The sequence below is a fragment of the Palaemon carinicauda genome, chromosome 26 (assembly GCF_036898095.1).
Source record: "Palaemon carinicauda isolate YSFRI2023 chromosome 26, ASM3689809v2, whole genome shotgun sequence".
NCBI lineage: Eukaryota > Metazoa > Arthropoda > Malacostraca > Decapoda > Palaemonidae > Palaemon > Palaemon carinicauda.
The window spans coordinates 11,015,194-11,020,193 of NC_090750.1; the positions used below are offsets into that span (position 1 = coordinate 11,015,194).

The following is a 5,000-nucleotide window of genomic DNA, read 5'->3' on the forward strand; positions in this document are numbered from 1 at the left end:
ATATATATATATATATATATATATATATATATATATATATATATATATATATATATATATATATATATATATATATATATATATATATATATATATATATATATATATATATATATATATATATATATATATATAGAGTATAAGTATATATATAATGTATATATATAGATATATATATATATATATATATATATATATATATATATATATATATATATATATATATATATATATACATTATATATATGTATATATATATATATATATATATATATATATATATATATATATATATATATATATATATATATATATATATATATATATACTTATATATATATATATATATATATATATATATATATATATATATATATATATATATATATATATATATATATATATATATATATATATATATATATATATATAGAGTATATATATATATATATATATTTATATGTATATATATATATATTATGACGAATTGCCACTCTCCCTCTTTGTACATAAATATATTGTATAATTTTATTTTCAACTATGTACCTTTTCTCCATTTGTGTATTATCTCTTTTGCTTCAGCGCCATCTCTTGACCGCGCAATCTATTTCCACTCTATGCTCCTTGCTTTGGTATTTTCACACCTTTCTTTGGATCTTGATTTTTGGTATGAAGTAGGAGTATACTTCCCACTACAAACAGTGACAGTTGTGATATTTATATCTTATTTTGCTATTTAGTACCGTAAGCTGTAACTAAAGTGTTAATATTTAATTAATGTCGGTGTTTTGATCATTTGTTTTTGTTATTGTGGATTAGTTGGTATTATAATATATATAAATACGTGAGCAGTGTTTCCTTTGTCACCATTTAAGTAATAATGGTTCGTGGATTAAGTAATAAGATAATTTAAGGTATGTTGAATTCTCCTAAGACCTGAGATATTCCATCACAGAGGTGACAAAATGGGGGCCTGTCCGGGATCGTGAATCGTAAAAAGTGAATTAAATGGTTTAGTGGTTTACAAACGCTCGCGGAACCAGTGAAATACGAACCGTAAGATTTTGTAACACTGCTCTTAATCCTCAATCGTTCATTGTTAACTTTCTGTTATAGTGAAAGTATACTCCTCACTCGCTCGCTCAGGCATCGGTAATATGGAGGAATAGCTGTCAACAATTGTTAGTCCGCTGGGTTCTACAGCCTTATTTGTTTCTATTTGCCCGCCCCGTATTACGAGCCGCAATTAAGGGTTACTCTCGCTAAAAATAGTCCGAAATATGCTAGTTTTGTGTTACCTCGGGCGTCATTCGTTAGCCTACTTGTCCCTTCGGATTTTTCGAAATCCCTTTTGTTAATTCTGGGTATCGTGCTTTCGTTATCCGTCCAACCTCATTTTATTTTTGGACATCAACGTAAAAGCCATCCTCGCCCATCAAATCCTTTATGGGTATCGCGCTTTTGTTATCGGTCTAATCACTTAATGATCATTAGATAAACTTAAGCCATCCTGGCCCATCACTTCATTTTGAACGCTCGTGTTGCAGTTATTAGTCTCGCCTGCACTATGTTTTGTGTTAAAACGGACGTAAACTCGTACACGATAATTGAAGTATCTCATTATTAACTACTTTATTAAGTAATTGGTTTGTGCTACAATTCGGTAATTCTGTATTTTGTGTACCGTAACTTAATCAGCAGGTTCGGGATTTAAATATTAAACTTTCTTACCTTAATAACAATCATGCCTTTCGATCTAGAGAAATTCTTAGCTAATCCTAGAGAGGAATTGTTAACCTTGCGTTTGGCTAAAAAACAGGAACTTCTCACGGTTGCGATTAAATGCCAAATCCCTACAGAAATAACTTATGTCAAAGCACGTATCATTGATGACATCCTTCAGTTCTTGCTGAATAAAAACGTCATAACAGAGGACAATGAAGATGTAGAAGAACTAAGAACCCTTACAGGTTCCATTGCTAATGTCGATCCTGAAGTGGAGAAACTGAAACTTCAGTTAAAAGTTCTTGAAGTGGAACAAGAAAGAAGACTCGCGGAACAAGAAAGGGAACAAGAAAGAAGACTCGCGGAACAAGAAAGAAGACTCGCGGAACAAGAAAGGGAACAAGAAAGAAGACTTGCGGAACAAGAAAGAAGACGAGAAGAATTAGAACATCAGAAAAGGCTCAATGAGTTGGAACTCGAAAAACTGGAGAAGTCGGCCTTTATCAGGCTTAAGGCTAAAGCAGATGAAGAAAAACTTCCCATGAGATTCGATGTGACTAAAGCCAGCAGATTAGTTCCCGAATTCAACGATAAGGATCCAGAGGTTTTCTTTCAAATATTTGAAGACATAGCAACGTCATTGAATTGGCCGCCTAATTTCTGGACAATACTCGTGCGCAACCACTTGAAAGGTAAGGCTGCATATGTTGCATCGCAATTAATTGAGGTTAAAGAATATAAAGACCTTAAAAAGACTGTTTTAGATGCATATGCCATCACTGTGGAAGGCTACAGGCAAACTTTCAGAAACTCTTTCAAGACTCAATCTCAGACTTTTGTAGAATTCTGTAATATAAAGGTAAGACAGTTTAACAAATGGTTGGAGAGAGCTGGTGTTAATGATTTAGACTCTCTTAAGAATCTGATTTTGTTGGAGGAATTTTTGCGTAAAGTTCCCTCTAATATTGCCACTTATGTACATTTTAAAGGTGAAATTGAAGTGTTAAAAGCAGCTAGCTTAGCTGACGACTATTATCTAATTCACAGGAATAGTAAAGATTCTTCAAAAATTGTCTCATCGCCTAAATCTCATCAGGTTAGTTGTGCTTATTGCAAAAAGGATGGACACTCCATAGAAAATTGTCCCAGTCCAAAATGTCAGAAGTCAGAGGTAAGCACTGATGGTAAGTCCAAGAAATCTAAAGGTGCAGTGACATGTCATGCTTTTGTTCATTCACAGGATCTGGAACCATTTAATGAATTCCTGTGTGAGGCTTCACTTAATGATTCATCTGTCACAGCTCTGAGGGACTCTGCTTCATCCCAGACAATAATTTCGGCTGCCAGTCAAGACAACTTAAAATACACAAAAGAGTACATAGCAGTAAGTGACTTAACCACAACTACCCTTCTACCCGAGGCTGAGGTGGATATTGCTTGTCCTTATTTTACAGGTAAGGCAAAAGTTGCCGTCTTAGATAAACCATTACCTTGTTATCCTATTCAGATGATCATTGGTAATGATCTTGCAGGATCCTCTGTACTTAAACCTAATTTGATTGTAACAACACCTGAGGTAGTAATCAAAGATGAGCTCTCCAAAAAGCCAGGTAAAATCTCCCAAGTAATCACTAGATCATCTAGTAAAACGTCCAGCACTAATTTTTCTCCCAAGGTAAAGAATGACAGAATAACAGAGGCTCTGGATTTAGTTGATATAAAGAAGGACCAGTTTACTGTACTCCAACAGAAGGATTCAAGTTTGAAAGCACTCTGGGATAAAGTAGTGGATCCTACTGACAACCCTAAAACTCCATACTTTTATGTGGAGAAAAATATCTTGTTTCGCCATTACAAGTCTCCCAAAGCTCCCACATCTAACTCATGGCATGACTGTTTTCAGGTTGTTTTTCCAGAGCCCTTAAGGAAACCCTTACTTGACCTCGCTCATTCAACAGAATCCCATCTTGGAGTGAATAAAACCTACAAGAGGTTGTTTGAGGATTTTTATTGGCCAGAAATGAGAAAGGACATCAAGGAGTTCATTGCTTCCTGTCACCACTGTCAGATCACTGGTAAGCCTAATGAGAAAATACCTCCAGCACCACTTCAAAGCATTCCAGTACCTAAGTCACCATTTGATAAGGTAATTATTGATTGTGTTGGGCCCTTGCCAAAGACTCGCAAGGGTAATGAATACATTTTGACTGTCCTCTGCCCTACCACAAGGTATCCCTTAGCCTTTCCCATTAAAAATATCTGTGCTAAAACCATAGTTGGACAATTGTTGAAAACCTTTACCTTGTTAGGTTTCCCGAGAGAACTACAGTGTGATCAAGGTACCAATTTTACTAGTAATCTTTTCAAGCAAGCTATGTATCAATTTAATATCCATAATGTTTACTCTTCTGCTTATCACCCGCAGACTAATGGTGCCTTGGAGAGAATGCACCAGACTTTAAAAAGTTTGTTACGGAAGTATATCAGTGAAACATCACAGCACTGGGATGAGGACCTCGATCTTCTCATGTATGTACTTAGATGTACACCTCATGATTCCACAGGGGTATCCCCATTTGAACTAATGTTCGGTCGAAAACCAAGAACTATATTAAGTTCGGTAAAGGAGAATATTTTGCAGAGGAAGCCAGAAGAAACTACAAATATTTATCAGTATTTAAAAGAATTAAAAAAGAAATTTACTTACATTTATGATATTGCTACTACTAATTTAGTTTCTTCCCAGCAGAAGATGCAAAACATATACAATAAGAAGGCAAAAATGAGAGAGTTCAAAACTGACGACCAAGTTTTAGTGTATCATCCTATTCCTGGCGCTCCCTTACGAGAAAAATATGCTGGACCTTACAAGATCGTTCATAGGACCTCCAAAGTAAACTACATAATCAGCACTCCAGACCGAAAACGACAAACTCAATTAGTTCATGTAAACCTCCTTAAACCCTATATCACTCCAGTCAAAAAGGTGAGTCCTAATATTGCTTTAGTGATAACCAAAGCTAATGCAGAGGTAACAAAGGTACCTAATCTAACAATAGATGAGGAAACTAATGATGGTGATGAAACCGATCTCATTTTATCGTTCAAGGATTTTTCTAATAGTGAAATTTTAAAATCTTTAGGTTCATATCTTTCTCACCTATATGTACCTCAAAAACAGGCATTGACAAGTCTCTTATTAAAGTTTCCAGACATTAGTACTGATATTCCTAAGTGTAGCTCTACTGTCCACCATGACATATTGCTTGAACCAA

The 5,000-nt window shown here is 34.4% G+C and overlaps 1 protein-coding gene across 1 annotated transcript in view; it reads right to left on the reverse strand.

Moving 5' to 3' along the window:
* LOC137620119 (uncharacterized) overlaps window positions 1-5,000 on the reverse strand; it is a 67,219-nt gene that overhangs the window by 873 nt on the left and 61,346 nt on the right. The gene's annotated exons all lie outside the window — the stretch shown is intronic.